Below are 20203 nucleotides of genomic sequence, written 5' to 3' on the forward strand. Positions count from 1 at the left end.
TGCGAATGACGAAGTGGACTGGGCATGTGTATGAAATGGTGGGGACCAAGGAAAACGGGACAGCAGCCTCCAGACCAGGTGACCTAGACCTAGACCATCCCTCCCAGCCTTATGTGGGGGGTATGTGTGGGGCAGGGGGGTGGACTTCTACTGGGGCCCTGAGTCTCAGTTTCTTTAGCTAAAGAATGGGCATTATAATGCTTAACCCCACCCCCAGGGTGGGGGGTGATGAGAATGAACTAAGATAATTGTTGGAAATCTTATAGAGAAATGCCCCCCCAACTTTGATTAGTGGAATCTTTTTTAAAAAATGTTTGTGTGTGTGTGTGTGTGTGTGTGTGTGTATGTCAGTGTGTGGGTGTGTGTGAGAGAGCATGAGCGGGGGAGGGACAGAGAGAGGGAGGAAGACTCAGAATCCAAAGCAGGATCCAGGCTCCCAGGTGTCAGCACAGAGCCTGACATGGGGCTTGAACTCCTGAACCGTGAGATCATGACCTAAGCCAAAGTCAGCCGCTTAACCGACTGGAGCCACCCAGGCGCCCCTGATTAGTGTAATCTTTTGATTGAGTGATGTTAAAAGTATTTAGCTCCAGGGGATCAAGTGAAGAGGACTGAAGAATGAGGAGGCCAGACAGTGGAGGAATGGATGAGAAATGGCCTGGGGGAAGGGGCAAGGCCAGGCAGAGTACCTCTGACCGGCAGCTGGCTGCTGCAGCCAAGAGGTTTGGGAAAGAACAGTCCCTCCAGGCCCTTGGCACCTGCCACCCTGATGGCTGAGCCTTCCACTCCGCTTGCCAGGCTTCAACTCAACCCTGGACCCTGCCCTGCCCTCAGGCGACTTTGAGCTCTTGCAGTAACATCATTTAGAGACCACCTGTGTGTGTGTGTGTGTGTGTGTGTGTGTGTGTGTGTGCACGTGCGCGCACGTGTGTTTTTTTCTTTCACCAGGTTGTAATTGGTGCATCACAATGAACACAGAAAAAAAAGAAATTAAGCGATTTACATTTGTTTGCAGAACCCTTTACCTCTTCCGCATTGTGAAGATGTTCACCCTCCTTTCCCTCCTTTCCCATTCTAGCTGTTCTATGGGTCCACAGGGTCAACAAGAAGAAAGCAGGCAGGTGGCCCAAAGATCACGTTTAGCCTCAGCTCCGCTCCTCTGCCAGCCATGGGGACCTCCTACAGGTTAGCCACATCTCCACTTTCTCATCTGCAAAAGGGGAGTGAAAAATCTCCACTGTGTCTACCTCTCAGGACTGCTATGTGGTGCCCAGCACTCGGTTTCCAGAATGAGAAAATGCTTTCCAAAACAAAGGAGAAGTGCTGCCCTGGAAAGGGATTGTGCTGGGTGAGCCAGCGGCCAGCGGCGGCTCCTGAGAGTGAGGGACAGTCTGGGGAAGGGGCGATATGGATCTTCAGTCTCTGCCCAAAACAGGAAACTGGCCCTAGAGATGGAACTGCTTTGGAAACCAGTTGCAGCATCAGTGAAAGTGGGTGTACAACAGGGAGGAGTAAGAAAGCCCCACCCCCGGCAGTGAGGGAAGGGAGCACAGAACCTAGGTGGGCTTGGACAGTGTGGGGGCTCATGGCCCCTCGGCACCAGGTGGGGTGAAGAGTGGCAAGAACACAGTCCTTTAGTTGGATGGACCTGGATTTGAACTCTCCTCAGCTACTCCTGTCTGGGCGACCTCGGGGAAGGTGCTTCGCCTCTCTGAGCTTCATGCTGTCTGGGTTGCGGAGTAACAAACAGAAAGTGGGCGGCACGCACCAGGGCAAGTAATTAATGAATTGCTGTTAATTGCTCCTATATCCCATCTCAGACAGACAGTCTTTGGTTGGTTCCCAGAACATTCTATATCCATTGTCCATCTGAAGCATGGATAATCTGCCCATTTCACAGATTTTTTTCCTTTATTTGTTTGAGAGATATCAAGATCTGCCAGGAAGCACTCAATGTATGTGTGTGTGGCGCGTGTGCAAGTGCGTGCATGTGTGCATGCGTGTGTGTGTGTGCGTGTGTGTGTGTGTGTGAGAGAGAGAGAGAGAGAGAGAGGAAACTGTTACACCATGTGGTCAGTGTTGTAATTACGGTGACTGTATTCTCCAAACCACAAATCAGGTCACGTGGCCTGACAGAGGCTATTTTCTGCCTCCCCTGAAGTCCAAACATGAAATCACATGTAGTTACACATTCATTGAATCACCTTGTATTTTTTTAAAGAAGCAAATGACATGAAATTTGGATTGTCCTTGACAAATCCCCCTGTAGTCCGAGAAAACTCACTAGAGCCATGACTGGGGCCCTTAAAGAGCCTTGGCAGAGGCAAGATGACTTCCCGGAGGAGGTGTTGCTTAAGGGGCCTTGAAGACTGAATAGGAGGTCTCCAGACAGAAAAAGAGGAGGTGGCCTGAATGCCCTTAGGACATTTAGAGCCTGAATGCTCTAAAGACAACCTTGCTAGGAACTGGGGATTCTGGCAACTGTGTCTGCTTTCAGTTACTTTTCACTTTCATTGTTCCAAAGACCTGCCGCAAAACAAGATTGTTACAGGCCAGTGTAACCACATGGTTACCCTGCGTTGTATCTTCCGAGGCATGTACTCATCCTCTCTGCCGTGGACTATGCATTCCTCAGGGGCAGGGGCCATATCTGTCTTGCTTGTCTCTGTGTCCCTCCTCTCCTGTCCTCCCCCATAAGGATGGCATGAGGAAGACTATAGGAGAGGTACTAAAAATGTCAAATAAATAAATGAATAAAGTGCCGTTGATGAACTTTTCATAGGTAGACAGTCTCTCTATTTGGTCCTGCGTCTACTGAATTTCAGCTCATCTGTTTGGTTAGTGACTCTGTGCGGGTTGCCTACCCCACGTCTGCCACTGTGCAGGGTGGTGGGGCTCTAAAGGGCGTGAGACCAACAAGGGCCTGCCCACACAGAGCTCACTCTCTAGGGGGAGAGATGGGCAGAGGACAAGTAACTACAAGGGTGATGAAGAGGGGGTGAGACATGTAGACCCGCAAGCCTGGTCTGGATTAGGGGTCAAGGGAAAGCCCCGCAAGAGATGGAATTTAGCCTGAGACTTAAAGTATCCTAATTAATACTTAACATTTAAATAATGTCCACCCTGTGATAGACACCACCCTGAGGGCTTTATGTAATTAACTCACTTAATACTCACAACAGCCCGGTAAAGCACAATGCTATTGTTGTCCCCATTTTAGAGGTGAGGGAACTGAGCACAGAAAGGTTGACAAATAGGACCAAGGTGACATAGCTTATAAGTGGAAAGGCCAGCATTCAAACCCAGGCAGTCTAGCTGAGTCCACACTGTTATCAAGGCCTTAGGTAAAGGGGAAGGTGGGACATTGCTTATTTAGGATAAGAGGTGAGGCTGGACCTCAAGGCAGGGAATTTATCCTAAGATCCATGGGAAGCCATTGGTAATTTCAAGGAAGAACCGAGCACGATGAGGTTGCATCAGAGGGAGCAAAGTGGGAGGGAGGGAGGGAGGGAGGGAGAGAGAGAGCAATTAACAGGCTGTGAACATGGACCACGGTAGGGACAAAAGAGCTGCTTGGACTAGGGTGGCAGTGGTGCAGAAGAAGAAATGGGGTTGTTAGGTTAAAAACAAATCTGGAGGCAGAGCCAATGGGACTTGCTCGTGAAGGGGGTATGGGGACAAGGGGCTGGTGTCAGATTTCTGGACTAGACATGTGAATTGGGGACACAGGAGGAGGAAGAGGAGGAAGAGGAGGAGGAGAAGAAGAAGATCTGGGTGGAAGATGATGAGTCCAGGCTCTGACTTGCGGAGTTGGATAAAGGTGACCTTCGGACAGCCCAGGGATATGTCAAGTGGGCGGAGGAGAGGCCACCTGGGGCGGAGGAGGGGGTCTGGGTCTGGGGGAATTGTCAGCACAAAGAAAGTCCCCAAAGCTCTGGGAGGTGTGGGTGGGTCCTGAGGGGATGGAGGAGGAGGGCATCTGGACCGCCTTCCTCAGGACTTCCTGGGGTGTGGTTGGAAACGCAGGTCCTCAGCTTCACCCAGTCCCATGGAGGCAAATCTCCTGGGTGGGCCCTGGGCCTTGCCTCCTGGGAGGCTTTCTGGGTGACAATGAGTTGGAGGGCCTTGGGGCCAGCTTGGTGAACAGCAACTCTGAAGACTTGGGAAGCGTCGGAAGAGGTAGCTACCCATGATGGGGAGTTACCCCAGCTCACTGCTGCCCCCCAAATGCTTTGGACCTGCAGCTCCAATGATGAGATGCCAGATCTCCATCAGCTTGGTCAGGAGGATGATTTTGTGACCTGACTGGCCGCCCTTCCCCTCAACCCTCCCACAGCATGGCTCTTATCACCTCTTCCACCTGCTTACAGCCGTCTTCTCCACCAGGTCCTCAAGATAATGTCTGATCCATGGAGCTTCCCCCAAGAGGTCACCTATCATTTGCTCCTAACCCACCTCTCCAGTTTTCTTGCTCATTTCTTCCTTCCTGCTTCCTCCGCCTTCTCCTCCTGCCCCCTGCCTCCCACCCAGGCAACACTCAGCTTTTCCTGAGCATGGTGTATGTGGCCTTTGCACGGGTTGTTCCTCGTGCTGAATGTGTCCTTCTGCCCGCCCCAATCCTACCCATTCATCCTGTTCCTGCTCCCAGGCTGCCTCTCCCCAAAGCTCCCTCATTCTATTCCCCTCTTACTATGGGCCATAGCCCTTGCCCTGGTCCTCCCTAGCAGTCAATCCCTCCTGGACACAGGAGGGACATGCAGATTGTCTCCGAACATGCTCGTCCACTTGACTGCAGACCCATGTGTCTTTCACCCCTGCTTCTCCCTTACCGGTACAGGAGCTCAGTGCCTGGCACAGTGAAGATGTTCACAGGACCTCAGGTGGGTGGAAATCGTCTTCTAACATTGTTTTTTAATATTTGGGGCACCTGGGTGGCACAGTCAGTTAAGCGTCTGACTTCAGCTTAGGTCATGATCTCACGGTTCATGAGGTCAGGCCCTGCGTCGCATTCTGTGCTGACAGCTCAGAGCCTGGAGCCTGGTTTGGATTCTGTGTCTCCCTCTCTCCATGCCCCTCCCCCACTCATGCTCTGTCTCTCACCCTCTCCCAAAAAGAAATAAACATTGAAAAAAATTTTTTTAATGTTTATTTATTTTGGAGGGAGAGAGAGAGAGCATGACGGGACAGGGTGGGGGGTGGGGGATGGGAAGCCGAGAGAGAGGGAGACACAGAATCCAAAACAGGCTCTAGGCTCCAAGCTGTTAGCACACAGAGCTTGATGCGGGGCTTGAACTCACAACCCATGAGATCGTGACCTCAGCCAAAGTCAGATGCTGAACCAGGTGCCCTGGAAGTGGCCTTCTAAAGCAGAGATTAGCATGAGTAAGATTCTAGGGGGGCTTATTTAACCTGCCTAAACTCAGAGCATATTCGAGGACTTTTAGATCATTGACCACAGGAACATAGATGATAAAGGATAATTTGCTGGTAGATGCTGACTTACCTGGACAAACGAGTGGCAGGGCTGGAGTATGCACTAAGAAGTCACAAGCCCATCTTTGAATGGGGCCTGCAATTTGGGCCTGTGACCACCACGATTAGGCTCCTTCCTGTCTGATGATACTCTGTCCAAAGCTGTCACTTGGGCACAGCTTGGAGTCAGGAACCCAGTCCCATCCCCCAGCACCTTGTGGGGCTTAGCATCTTTCCCCTGTGAAACATGCATGGGCTGGCTGAAAACCTCTTCCCCCCAGCACAAAGTTAGTTTTTAGGGGGATTGGGGTGAGTCTATCCTACTCTCACATGTCAAGTTTGGCTTTTCTACCCCTCTTGGCTTTGCTCTGTTTGCTCATATATATATATATTTTTTAGTTTATCTATTTATTTTGAGAGAGAGAGAGAACAAGCAGGGGAGGGGCAGAGAGAGAGAGAGGGAGAGAGAGAATCTGAAGCAGGTTCGAGCTCACAGTGAGCTGGATGTGGGGTTCGATCTCACAACCATGAGATCACGACCTGAGTGGAAATCAAGCGTGGATGCTCAACCAACTGAGCCACCCAGGCCCCCCTGCTTGTATGCTTTTTGAGCTTTGTTCCTACAGTTAATCTTGAGCCTCAGAAGGTTCTTAAGAAACTACCAATCTACTGTTTTCCAAATTTGACCCAGCCCCACCCCAGGTCCACAGAGTCAGGACCGCCAGGGGAGGGGCCTAGTTACATACATCATTAGCAAGCTCCTCAAGGCTCAGTAATCGAATTCACCCCTCCCCCTCCGCCGCATCCCTCCTGGTTCTGGATGGTTCATGGACGCCAAAAAGCCCCTACCTAGTCAGTCAGATCTGAGCAGCCTCCATTCAGCTCTCTATGAGCCTCAGAGAAATCATCTCATGTCTCTGGGCCTCATTGTCCCCATCTGTTTCATGAGGAAGGCCACCGTAGTCTGGCCTAACTTGCAGGGTCCTTGAGATGGTTGAAATGACACTGGGGATGGGAACCCGAGGCTCAGTGGGAGAAGAAATCTGCACAAGGTCATCCACCTCTTCAGCTGCCTGTTACGTGCTGGGCGCTAGGGATTCAGCTGGGAACAACTTGTTGGGGGAGATGACATTCTAGTAAACAATGAGACCAGTAAATGAACCAGATAATCACGATAAAGGAAATAAAGGGGTTTTCAAGAGTCAGGGCAAAGGTGGGGTGGGGTGGGGTGGGGAAGGCCTGCCCAGGAGGGGTCACTCCGGCAGAGACCTGGTTGTCGGGGAGCCGTCCGGGGAGGCCCTGGACAGTTGTCATAAGCTCAGCGGCGGCAGAGCCCGGAGGCCCCCTCGGGCCGGGCCAGGGCGCTCCCAGGGCCCCCGGAGGCGCGGCGGGCGCGGGTCTTTGTCTCCCTAGTTTTCTCTGAAGCCTCTCCGACCCCCAGCGCTGTTCCCTCTTTGACCCCGAATAACTTGTGGGCTTCCCCCGGGCTTTGTTTCCCCGGGGTCACCGCCTCCAGGACGCCCGGCAGCCGCCCGGGGCCCTCGTGGGTCCCGCATCTGACACCCCCTCCGGCCCCCGCCCCCTACCCGCTCGGAGACAGGGGTCAAAGGCAGCCCGCGTCACGTGGTCGCCGAGCAGCACCGAATCGGCCGGGAGAGCCGAGGGAGAATCCGGGTGGAAGCCTAGAAATCCAGCCCCGATAGCAGCTCCCGGTCCCGCCCCGGCCCCCGCCCCGGGGCGCTCGCCGCACGCCCGCCGGCCGCCGGGGCCTCCGGAGCCGATCTCGGGCCGGCACCCACGCTCCATCACGGGATCGAACCCCGCTCCCACGGCCGCGATTCGGGGAGGTAGGCGCCGCGGCCGGCGAGGGGAAGGGGAGACGGGCTGGGGGCCCTGGGCGCGCGGGCTCGCCCCTCTGTGCGCCGCGGGCCTGCGGGGTGCGGGGGCAGCGCGCCCCAACTTCCAGCTCTCGGGGAGACCCCCACCTCCCCGCCGCGGGACCGCGGGGCGGGGGGGTGGTGGGGGTTGGTGGGGGGTGGGGACTGCGAGCTGCCCCAGCGCGGTGCCGGGGGCCGGGACTGGGGGCTGGGCACCGGGCGGGGGAGGGGGAGGGGGACAGCGGGCGGGAGGCGGAGCGGGCGGTGGCGGCGGCTGCGGCGTGGAGCGGGGGTGGGAGCGGCGGGAGGCGGCCGGCGAGGGGTTAACCCCGGCCGGGGCCAGAGCCCGGCGGCGCCCGCACGGCCGGGGGGGAAACCCAGGCGTCCCGCGGCTCGCCGGGAGCGCCTCCTCCCCCCGGGGGGCACCCCAGCCGTGGCAGGTAAGAGGCTGGGAGGGCCGGGGCCAGCCAGTCCCCTGTCGCCGGGCCGGCGGGGCCCGAGCCGGGCGTGCAGGCCGCGCGGGGCCCAAGCGGCCGCCGGCGCAAGTTTAGTGCGGGCGGGCGCCGGGCGGGCGAGCCGAGTCTGCCGGGCCCCGCGCACGGGGGTGGGAGGACAAAGGGGTGGGGGGCCGCGCTGGGGCTGGGGGCAGGCCGGGGTGCGGGCGAGGGCAGCGCGGCAGCTGTAGGTCACGGATAATGTCACTCACGAGGAATGCCCCCTCCCCCTCCCCTACTCCCGAACAGGGGAAACTTTTGTCTGGCGAGGGAGGGGGTTAGAGGCCGGGTCCCCGCTTGGGGCAGGGTGAGGCGGCCGGACCGGTTTTCTCGGGGCTGCGAGAGCGGCCTGGTCTCTAACTCTCTTCCTCTCTCTGGTTCTCGGAGCGTGGAGCCTCCGCTTTGAACGCTGCTCTTTAACACCCTGGGACGGGGTGAGGAGGGGGCACTGGGACAGGATGGGAATCTGGGGACTGGCCTCCTGGCTCTTAACTGGATTGAGCACAGGGGTCAGCCAGGAGCCATGCCAGGCCCAGGGGATTCAGGACCCCACCCCTGTCTACCCCTGTCTAGCCCCAGCGCTGTACAACCCCCCCCCCCCCAATCATTCAGAATGGCCTCAGGCAGTCCTGCCCCTGGTCTTGAGGTGCAGACTGACCTGGATGTCTGTCACTTCCCAGCTCTGTGACCTTGGGCTGGTTCCTTACCTTCCCCTCACCTCAGTTTCCTCACCTGTAAAATGGGAAAAATATAGTATATTCTAGAATAAGGATGAGATGAAAATCTGTGGTACCTCAGTAAACTGTGGCATGTTTATATTCAACAAGTATTTATTGCATGTTTACTATGTGCCAGGCACTGGGCTAATTGTTTTGCTTTGTTTTTTAATGTTTACTTATTTTTGAGAGAGAGACAGAGTACAAGCAGGGGAGGGGCAGAGAGGGAGACACAGAATCCCAAGCAGGCTCCAGGGTCTGAGCTGTCAGCACAGAGCCTGATGTGGGGCTCGAACCCTCGAACAGGGAGATCATGACCTGAGCCGAAGTGAGACGCTTAACCAACTGAACCACCCAGGCGCCTCTGGGCTAACTGTTTTATATATATTATTTTCTTCAGTTCTCCCGCTTTACTATGAACCACATTTCACCGAGGGGGAAACTGAGGCACAGGATGGTAAAGTCTGTGCAGGTGAGAAGTGATGGAACTTGGATTTGACTCTCCTCCCCTAGCCTGAGTCTCACCTACAGGTCTCTATAAAGTCCTGCTGTGACTGAGCTCATGGTGTCATTTTCAGTTGAAATTATGAGGACACTTGTCCCCTCTCCCCATCACCCTCACCCCCAGGTGCTGCTCCTTCTGCCTGGTACTGGTGCAGGTTGAGGTCTTGTGCCCTGGCTCTTGTTACTGTGGGCAGCTGGACCAGGAGGGAAGTCCAGTGGAGCCTGGGCCCGGACCTCTATGGTGGTCCGACTTCTGTTGCTGGCTGGGTCCGTGGCAGGAATGCTCTCCCAGTGAGGGTGGTGCAGGAGGAGCTGGTCTCCCTGGCTCCAGCTAGGGACAGCTGGTGGCTTTGTCAACAGGCCTGTCCCCAGCACCCAGGAGAAGGCAGAACCTTTCATCTCCATTCAGACCAGGTCACTTTTAGATCAGCAGGGGACAGAGGTAGGGCCAAGAAGCCGAGCCCTTGGGGGCGATGAGAGACAGAAGGCCAAAGGATTTATATCACAGGTGTCCACTTGTGTGACTCATCAGCAGGGTCCTTATTGCTAAACTAATGGCCTGCCCTAGGTGCTGCAGCCCCAAAGGTCCCCGAGGACAGTAATAGGAGGTGGACTTTGAGCCACGGTCAGGATTACAGAATCCTAATGGAAAATGCTTGTGTGTACTGGGTTTCTGAACCTGGGGCACAGTGTAGACCCTCAGTAAATACTCTGAGTGAATATGCATGGACCCAGACTTCCGCCGGTTTCAGTGCTCTGTGCTGGCCCAGTCTTTTGGTGAGGGAACCATCTCATGACTGCTGATCAGGCTCTTATTGGGGGCCTTGAGTAATTTCTTTAAACATGGAAAACAAATTTCTAGTTAATAAATGACATCTTAAAACAATGGAGTGGGGTAGAGAATGAAGGTTCTTGGGAAATGAAAGTTTGCGTGCACATTACTGTCCTAGATGCTCCGAGGGCTGTGCCAGCACTGCGTCTGGGATTTGCAGGGTCTGTAGGTTTTTGGTAGGCTCCACGAACAGGGGGCCTTCCTGGGCTGACAGACCACTGTCAGCCTCTAGGAACAAGAGTGGAAATTCCACTACTAGCTGGACTTTGAGGGGACTCAGAAATGCGGGGCGATGAGTGGAGGGGCTGGGTGGGTGAAAGGAACCCTGAGGGATGGGGGTGACCCTTTGGCATGAGGCCAGACTGTCCTTGTCCTCGTGATCAGAGCAGAAAGAGAGGCCTCTGGGAGAATCAACAGGTGAGGGAAGGAGCCAGCAAGCAAGAAAAAATGGATAGTGAGCCTCCTGTCAATAAGGGGCATGCAAGAAACAGTTTTAATTCACAAGTTGAGGATGTGGTCGAGTGTGAAATCATAGGCTGAGGGTTGGCCCAGGAGCCAACTGAGAAACTGCATCTGTGACACGTAGAAATGGGCTCCGGTCTCAGCAGCTCCGAGCTCTCTCTGCTCTGGGCTTTGGGCCTGCTCGACCCGTCCGTCTTCCATACTTTGGGACCAAAGCCAGGCCTGCAAGTCCCTAGAGACTGGGCAGACTTCTGCTGGCTTGGAATTTGGTTTGGGTATGGCTTGAAATATCTGGACTGTTTGGAGGACTTGGACATACTTTACATGAAATGGAACATTAGGGTAATTTGTTAAATATGTATGGAAACTGTCTGCGGGGTGGGGTGATGGGGAAACGAAATGGGGTGAGGGTGAGGTGCTGCTTGTTTCTGAGTGGAGAGGCTGCTGGTCTGATGGGGGAGGGAAGACGAGGCTCCGTGATGGTGGAGAGGCAGGACGTGGTCAGTGATAGATGGGCTTTGGAAGGTCAGTAGAGGGGAAAAGCTCTACTGGTTGTTAACGTCGGCAGGGCTTCCTGGGAGAGGAAGTGTTTGTGAGGATGCAGGCTGTGGGAAGGGGGGCAGTGGAAGGCAAGATTGGGTTCTGGGGACTTTGTAGCATCCTGCTCAGGAGTTTGGATTTTATTCTGTAGCCGGTGGAGAGGACAGAGGGTGGTAAGCAGCTCGTTGAGTCGATGCCTGTTGCCGTGTCTCGTGCCAGGCTCCTTACAGACGCTCCACTGAAATCTCACAATACCCCTGCAGAGTAGCTGCTGCCGCCGGTAATCCCCACCCCTGCCCCATTTCCAGATGGGGAAATGGAGGCTCAGAGGCCTTGAGTCACTTACAGAGCGGTATTGGAACGCAGGCCAGAACTGCTTTTGCCCCAGTGTGCTGTTCCTCTCAGAGGTCATTTGGCCAAAGATGGTGGTGAGACTGGTTGTGTTGAGACCAGCTCAGAGATGATGCGAGTTGGGGTCCAGCAGAGAGCTGAGCAGAGTCTGACTCAGGCGGTGGGACTGAGGAAAGGAGGAGGAGGAGGCTGAAGGACTTTGTAGCTGCTTTGGGGCTCAGGCTCATCACAGGTGACCTGAGGTTTGGGGAAGGACCCTTAAGTGACAGCATCACTGCTTCCAACCCCTGGCAGGGCTCTCTGTGGGCAGAGGGCATAGTCTTGTCCCGTGCCTCCTGAGGGCAGAGACAGCAGCAAGAGTGACAGGAGGCTAACGGGAATACGATGCCTCGGGAGAGGCGAGGTCTCCATTGCTAAAGGTAAACAGTGACCCTGGAGAGAGGGAAAGGATGCCGAAGGCGTGTGCTGGGAGGGTCAGACCTGGGTGACCTCTTTCAGTTCCCTTTTCTTCCGAGAATCTCAGCAGTTGGGGTAGTGCTCGGCCCATTTCCACCCCCTGTTTTTCTCATAGCTCTTCAGAGCTGCCCCTTCCTGTGCTTCTTGGGAAGTTCCCCATGCTGGCCTGGCCTGCAGTGCTCTGCCTGGGAGAGTCCTTACCCTGTGGAACACACTCAGCACAGCTGACCTTCCAGGGGCCCCTCGGGATGTCTGGACCAGCTGCCAGAGCTGCCGGGACTGTGGTTTCAGAGGACTGGAACCTTAGGCTTCTATTTCCCCATCTGTGAAATGGGTTCAGTCTCTCTTTCCTCAAATGTGTGGAAAGAAAGCTGAATCATGAATCAGTCTGAACCAGTAGGAGTTGAAGGGAAGGGCCAGTGGGTTTGAAAGTGCGGAGCGGGAGGGGTGGAGGCAGGGCTGTCCCCCGCCTGCCCTTCAGCAATGGTTAATGCAGGGTCTCCTGGTCTTGAAAGGTCACCAGTAGAGGCGCTTTCTCCTGCCTGTGGGGGCTGGTACAAAGTTCTGCCCATCAGCTTCAACTCGGAGGTTTGGAGCTTGATAGAAGGTGTGGATGTGAATGTCTGAAACTGTATGGCCTCCGGGGTAGAGATAGTCTGCCACCAAAGGAGTCACAGAGGGGACCAAATCTCTTCCCTAGATGGAGGAGAGTTTACATTAAGCTGCCTCCTAGCCCTTTTTATTTCTACCAGTCTTGTTTCTTGATTCAGACTGGATTAATCTAATGTTAAACATATGCATTGTAAATGAGCATTTGCTTACTTGGAGGGTAAGGTATGGGAGGTAGCCCACTATGTGACCAGTGCCCCATCTCCCATTCCCTCACAAGCCTCAGCAGAACCTACCCATCTCTGCTCATGGCGAGGATGCTGAACCCCAGTCACTTGCCCTCACCCCCCAATAGTCCCCCACTGAGGCCCAGCTCCGGTGTTACCACTTCCCTACAGTCATTCCTAATGCCATTGGACATTGCCTGCTCCCTACTTTTGCATGGGAAGAGCCTACTATATGGCCCTGTCATGGGGCCCTTCACACACCTGGCTTTGAATTCTGGTTTCTTAGGGACATGTCTCATTTCTTCTAGGCTCCAGGCTTTGGAGGCAGGGGCTGTGTGTGGCCCATTTCACCAGGGGGGAGCATTGCAGAGTGGAGTCAAAAGTCATGGGTTCAAGGGGGCGCCTGGGTGGCTCAGTCGGTTAAGCGGCCGACTTTGGCTCAGGTCACGATCTCGCAGTCTGTGAGTTCGAGCCCCGCGTCGGGCTCTGTGCTGACAGCTCAGAGCCTGGAGCCTCTTTCGGATTCTGTGTCTCCGTCTCTCTCTGCTCCTCCCCTGTTCATGCTCTGTCTCTCTCTGTCTCAAAAATAAATAAACGTTAAAAAAAAAAATTAAAAAAAAATAAAAATTAAAAAAAAGTCATGGGTTCAAGTCCCAGCTCTGTCATCATTAGCTGTGGGATCTAGAGAAAATTACCTAAATCTTAAATCCCTCTAGGCTTTAACCAATAAGGATAGTAATAGTCCTGTTTTGCTAGGAGAGTTGAACAGATCAGTGCCTCACCCAGAGTAAGAGCCCAGTAAGTAGCTCTTCAAAGATAACAATGGGTATTAATATTGTTTATACCTACGGGGTGGTCTGTCTTTTCCGAGATGGAAGGAAGAATCCTTAGGGTTTGAGTTCCTGAACATTCTGTCTCATAGCCTGGGAATGTTTATTTGGAAGAGGAAACTGAGGCCCAGAGAGACTGGGCAATTTGCACGGGGTGTGGGAGCTGCCAGTCTTATCCAGGAGGCCGGACAGGATTTCTTCTGTTACACCTGTTTTTCCTCTTTTGTCCTTTCCATCAAGGTTAAGGTGCTCAAGTTCCGTAAGGGCCCGTGTCCTCCCTAGTGGCCATGTTGAATGGTATCTAAAACTTATGCCAGATAAGTTGGCCTGGCTGGTAGGTCCTGTGGCTGTCCTTGAGAGGAGGGCACCATGCCCTAGACTGTGCACACTGTGGGCTGGCACCTCCAGAGGCCTCCCACCGAGCCTCCCTGTGCCCTGGGAAGGGGGACGGGATGATGTCAGGGAGAGGTGGCCTGGTGTAGATCTTGGGGCAGGTCACTAGAACACAGGCAGGGCAGAGGCTGGGAGCTAGGCTCTGGACCCAGATGGCCTTGCTGGATCATTTCCTACTTGTGGCACCTTGGGAAGCTCTTCAGTGCCTTCCTCCATTCAAAGGGGATAGTAACGGTCCCCATCTCACAGCATTTCGAAAGATAATGCAGGAAAGATGCTTAACTATAAGCTGAGTCCATGTGAGTTATGATTATTGTTGTAGCTGGTGATGTTGCTATTGAACAGGGAGCTCATTCCATCCTCCCCAGAGCAGGAGGAAATAGACACTTGTGTCACCCCTCCTGGTAGCAGGTGTGGCCACTAAGGCTTAGCGAAGTGGAAGGGTCAGCCTTTGCGGCGTGGGGGGCGGGGGGGCAGTTCAGGCTCAAGGGATTACCATTACGGGCTGCTGGTTTCTAAGGGGCTGCTCTGGCCAGACAGAGCAGACTTACTCTGTAAGGCACCGGAAATGAGGAAACGTAAGCATGCTCAGAGCTAGCCAAGACGGAAGGGGTTGTGTGGGGAGGTGTGGGCCAGAATCCCAGGGCTCACATGGTTGAGATGTGGTGGAGACTCTGGCCTCGTTCGCACCCGAGGTCTGGCTGAATGAGGCAGGGTGTGGATTCTCATCACCCCTAGGCCGGCCATGGATCGGCCTGTCTGGGCAGGTCTGGGGTGGCGGTCGGCGGAGGTCTGCCGTAATCATTGTTCAGTGGCAGCCACCTCTGGTCTACACTACCTGTCCAGGCAGAGGCCAGGTGAGGAGAAATGAATGTCGTCATCACAGAGCCTTCACTTATGCATCACTGTCTGTCCAGATTCCCTTCCTCCTCTTCTTAGACCATGGCAGCTCCTGCTCATGCTTTTACAGGAGGGTTAATGTCACATGCTCATGGAGGCTCTTCCTTATTCACCTGCAGGTTGAGTCAGTGGTTCTCGGGGTTGGCTTCTGGACTAGTAGCATTACCTGGGTATTACCTGGGAAGTCGCTAAAAATGCAAATCATCTGACCCCACCCCAGACCTACTGAATCAGAAACTGGGATGAGGGGGGAAGGAGGAGTCCAGCAGTCTGTTTTAAGAAGCCTCCAAGTAATGGGGCACCTGGGTGGCTCAGTTGGTTGAGCGTCCGACTTCGGCTCAGGTCATGATCTCACGGTCTATGGGTTCAAGCCCCGCATCGGACTCTGTGCTGTCATAACAGCTTGGAGCCTGGAGCTTGCTTTAGATTCTGTGTCTCCCTCTCTCTCTCTGCCCCTCCTCTGCTCACTCTCTGTCTGTCTCTCTTTGCCTCAAAAAATAAACATTTAAAAAAAAAAAAAGGAGCGTCCAAGTAATGTAGGTGCATGCTAAAGTTGAAAAAAACTTGGTTAGAGGGGCACCTGGGTGGCTCAGTCGGTTGAGTGACCAACTTCAGCTCAGGTCATGATCTCATGGTTCATGGGTTCGAGCCCTGCATCAGGCTCTGGGCTGACAGCCCAGAGCCTGGAGCCTGTTTCAGATTCTGTGTCTCCCTCTCTCTGCCCCTCTCCTGCTCATGCTCTGTCTCTTTCAAAAATAAACGAAAAGAAAAGAAAAGAAACACTTGGTTAGATAATTAAAAAAACAACAACACACTTCCCTCCTTGGGCTCTCAGCATATTCAGACACCCAGCAAATGTTGAAGACCCAGAGAAAAGCCCAGTTTTTCTCTACCCTGTCGTCAAGGATTCATCATCTCGTCACATCTCCAGGAGACACTCTTGTGACACAATAACAAGGTTCAGTGGAACCCCAAGACAATTATAGGAGACAGTTCTGGGGCCACTTAAGGAAGGCAGGATGAGGGGACTTGAAGGGTGGGGGACTTTGTGGAAGGCAAGGGTGGGTTCCAGGAACAAACCAGCTGTGTTCTGGGGCTGGGGCCAGGCAGAGAGTGTGGATCCTGCTCCAGAGAAGGGTGTGCGTGTGTGTTTGCGCATGTGTGCGTGTGATCACAGTGGTCAGATGTGGCTTGAGAGGGTTAAGGGACCTTAGCTGTCACCAGTCCAGTGGTTTTAAGCATCTCAATATTTTTATTTTTATTTATTTTTATTTTATTGAGAGAGTGCATGTGAGTGGGGGAGAGGCGCAGGGGGTGGGGGGAGAGAATCCCAAGAAGCCTGGCACAGGGCTCGATCTCATGACCCTGGGATCAGGACCTGAGCTGAAACCAAGTGTCAGATACTCAACTGACTGAGCCACCCAGGGACCCCAACTATGTCAATAATTTTAATGAAGATGATCATATCATTTTCACTCAACATTTTTTGAGACCTTATCTGCTTACTCAGCATAATCCTATAAAGTAGGCACTATTATTGTCCCCATTTTATAGATGAAAATACTGAGGCCATATAGCCATAAGGTGATAGATCTAGGAATTCTGTAGAATTCTATAGAGGTGCTTGGAAACACGATCTCTTTGGAAGAAGGGAAGTGGGAGATTGTCTTGGAATGTTTATGTAGCAGACCCCACTTGGACTGGTTTTTTAAAGATGCAAAAATATATCAAATATCAAATGAGTGAATTAGGTTTTGGCGGGGGTGATGGGATTGTGTTGGGATGATTGGGGCTGAAGCCTCCATGCTGGGGCCTCCACTGGACACTGTCATTCTTTCTGTCTTATGGACGGCCATTTGAGGTACACAGAGACTCACTCAGTGCTGAGTTCAAGGTCCCACAGCTAGGACAGGAGATAAAATCAGAGAAAGAAAAGAACCCTCTTCTGGTTCTAGGAGGAGGGGTAGGGGTGGGGGTCAAGATCAGAGCCCACTGTCCAGTGCTGTCCTTTTCTGCCTCAGTGTCACCAAGGTACTGCTGAGGAACTGGAGGGCTTTCCTGACACAGCGGGAACCCCTTCGTTTCTCAGTGGTGAACCAAGCAACAGGGACTTGCCCACACAGGGCCACACATGGCGTCATGATGGGGACCCGAACCCGGCGCTGTCTCTGTTCTGACCAGGGAAGGCTTTGTTTCCCGAAAACTGCCCCTGCACCCCACCCCATCTTTGGCCGGCTGGGTAGCCATAGCCCTCGGGGTAGCCCAGGGCAGTGCTGGGGGCCGAGACGGGAGTGTCCTGGGGAGAAAGCTGCCAAGGAGAGGCGGGGCCGCCTCCGAGGGAAGAACACTCAGAAGCCCAAACCCCAGACGGAAACCCAGTGTATTTTCTAGGTCCTGAGAGGATATTTGGAACAATGGAAGTAGGATGGGGGAAGTTGGACTATAAAAAGGGCTTCTTGATATCCTTTTTAAAAAAAAGTCGTCTTTAGGTTGGACTTTTGTTTCTCTGAAGGATGTTTATGTAACTTCCTGAAAGCAGGGTCCCAGGGCGGCACAGTTTGTCAGATGCCACTGTTTATACACTCGGCTTTGAGCTGGGAAGGACTTGATAGGGTGGTCTCCACATTTGACAATTGGTGGAACTGAGGCTCTGAGAGGCAGGACGAGCCTACCTGAGGTCACGCAGTGAGACAGCGGGACACTTGGCACTGGAGCCTGGGTCTTCTGGGGCCTTGCAAGGGGCTGTTGTCTTGACCCACTCCTCCCAGGGCTGTGGCTGGCATGGGAGCTGGGCAGGGGCCATGGAGGGGTCCCCCTGGGAAACACTCAAAGCTCTGGAGGTAGGGCAAGGCCAGGGCTGGTCTGTAGTGAGGTGGGCTCCCTGGATGTTGAGTTGTGCGGTGGGCGGGAGGCTGGGATGGTGTGCTTGGTGATGCCACCCCCGTCCAGATGCCGGGGCCCAGCTGTTCCCCGTCTGCCCAGCAGCTGGGAGCTGTGACTCACACCCAGTGGGTGCAAAGGCAAGGGCTATTGTACGTCATGATTTATCCTGTTCTCCTAGCCCTGAAGGGATGACTAGACCCTGAGCCCTGGTTCGTGCCCATGCCTATGAACTTAAGCAGCTGTGAGTTTGGGCCCTGTGTTTATAGATATGAGGCATCCCAAAGGGCTCGGGGGAATCCTCTTTCTCTGCCACCTCCTATCTCTTGATCCTACGTATCCTATGATCTTGACTCATCCATTGTCACCAGTGCAGGAGTCTGTGTGCCCCTGAAATCACGCACAACATTTCGTGGGGATTTCTATGCATTTTTTCCTGCAGAGAGAGTCTGTAGGTTTCATCAGGTTTTCAGAGGACTCGACTCCCCGCCCCCCCCACCCCACCTCCCCGCCAAGTGCTGACAGGAGGACAGGGGCCCACATGCGTGTACTGCCTGCTGCGAGGAGTTGCTGAAGGGGCAGGGTGGTTCCAGTGTTCTAGCAGAAAGTAGCCTGGTGGCAGCAGGTGGTGCAGAGCGTGGTCTCAGAGGCCAGTATTGGGGTCTAAGCCACACCCTTCAGTTAGAAGGCCTGTGACCTTGGATAGGTTGCTGTGTCTGTGCTTCAGTTTCCCAATCTGTAAAATGGGAGTAATAATTGTCATCTCATGGTGTTACTGACTTTTAAATAAGAGAATCCATGAAAGGACTTATCCCAGTGCCTGATACAAAGTCATTACTCAGTAAAAGTTTGCTATTATTATTAGTTCCAGCTCTGTAGTCCTCTTAAGTGCCTTATCTTGGGGTATTAGTCTCCACCTTTAGCTCTGTACTCTGTGTTGGGCTTTCCAGGCTCTGCAAGGCAAGGTTGGAGAGTAGGGGTAGACAGGGAGGGAGGGAGAACCCTCTCTGTATTTCTGGGCCTCTCTAGCCCAGGCCCTCCCTGGTGCCTTGAACGTGGCTTTGTCCTGAGGCAGGCTTATGTAACCAGCCAGGCCTGGCCAGGCAGGACACGATTCTTAACCTCGTTTTGTCCTCCATTGTCTCTACCTCTGATGGAGCTGTTGCATTAGTTGATCTGTTCCTCAAGCTCCAGGGATGAAATTAACCTGTGCTATCCTGCCGCCAAGTGATGTAATCAGGAGGTTTGCTGGGAAGGTGGCCCCTCCTACCTCCTGGGGATGTTCAGAGCTGATGCCTCTGTGCCTGCTTTGGGGACAGAGACAAGGACTCTTCTTTAAGAGGAAAGACAGGCCATAGGCTAGGGGGCCTTTGACCCATGGCCCCTGTGGTTCCAGTGGGTGTGCGTACCCCTCCCCAGGATTCCCTCCCAGGAGTGAAGCCCCACCATCTGGCAGCCCACACCAGTTCTCTCCCAGGAAGCCTTCCGGGGACCTCAGCTGCAGGGGAGTTGGCTTCCGCTGAGCTCCATGGCACGTTCTGTGTCCCTTTCAGGAAAACAGAGGCCACAAACTGGCAGGCCACATCTGCCCCATGGGCACATCCTACTTAACCCATGCCAAAAATTGAGCTAATTGCCAAGAGGAGATTTCACCTAAAAATCCCTATTTCTGGCTTTACTTCACAAATTGGAAGATCGGAAGACCTTGAGCCTACGTTCTTTTATTTATTTATATATATATATATATATATATATATATATATATATATATATTTATTTATTTATTGTTTTTTTTTTTAATATGAAATTTATTGTCAAATTAGTTCCCATACAACACCCAGTGCTCATCCCAACAGGTGCCCTCCTCAGTGCCCATCACCCACCCTCCCCTCCCTCCCACCCCCTGAGCCTGCATTCTTAACACACACTTACCTGTTTTTTCTGGCCCTCCAGGTATTTGAGTTTGTAACCCTATCCTGGAGTCATGAACTACTTTCTTTCTTGTGTTATATAGTGTTGTTCCTCGTCTGCTTTGTGAGCTCTTTAAGAATGATGGAGGGGGGCGCCTGGGTGGCTCAGTCGGTTAGGTGTCTGACTTTGGCTCAGGTTATGATCTCAGTTTGTGGGTTCCAGCCCCGCGTCGGGGTCTGAGCTGACAGCTCCGAGCCTGGAGCCTGCTTCAGATTCTATGTCTCCCTCTCTCTCCGCTCCTCCCCCACTCATGCTCCGTCTCTCTCTTGTCTCTCAAAAATAAAATAAAACATTAAAAAAAAAGAAGAATGGTGGAGGGTAGGGGGCTGGCTCATCTCTGCTCAAAGCATGGTGCTCAGGCTTAGGGCTGTGTGCACAGCAGGAGCAAATTAAATATCTCCTTTATGAATGAAGGTGTGGCAGTGCTGCTCCCCACCGCTGGCTGCAAAGGTTCCATTTAATAGAGGCCTCTGGATCAGCCTGCCCTGTGGCCCTCGAATCCTCCTCCTCCCAGATAAGCTGTGACTGCTTAGCCACTGACCCAGGCAGCTTCTTAAGCTGCGGGTACACAGTCACTGAAGGTGTCGTCCCCATGCTGCCGTATAACCACAGAGAGGAGCATCTGACCTGTGACAGTCCCATGTTTCACTCTCCCAGGGGGTTTGGAGGAGTTTGGGGAGAGAGAGAGG

The 20203-nt window shown here is 53.5% G+C and overlaps 1 protein-coding gene across 4 annotated transcripts in view; it reads left to right on the plus strand.

Annotated features, from left to right (window-relative positions):
• Positions 1 to 7093: 7093 nt before the first annotated feature.
• NDST1 (N-deacetylase and N-sulfotransferase 1) overlaps positions 7094 to 20203 on the plus strand; it is a 63063-nt gene continuing 49953 nt past the window's right edge. The window contains exons 1-2 of one of the 4 annotated variants that reach the window (XM_060634713.2): positions 7094 to 7319; positions 8960 to 9031. The gene's annotated coding sequence lies outside the window, so the exon portion shown is untranslated. Of the gene's footprint in view, positions 7320 to 7618; positions 7790 to 8959; positions 9032 to 20203 lie in introns of those variants that run through there. The other 3 variants (XM_060634712.2, XM_060634708.2, XM_060634709.2) reach the window with 3 other exon arrangements.

Source organism: Panthera onca, chromosome A1, assembly GCF_046562875.1.
Source record: "Panthera onca isolate mPanOnc1 chromosome A1, mPanOnc1 haplotype 2, whole genome shotgun sequence".
Taxonomy (NCBI): Eukaryota; Metazoa; Chordata; class Mammalia; order Carnivora; family Felidae; genus Panthera; species Panthera onca.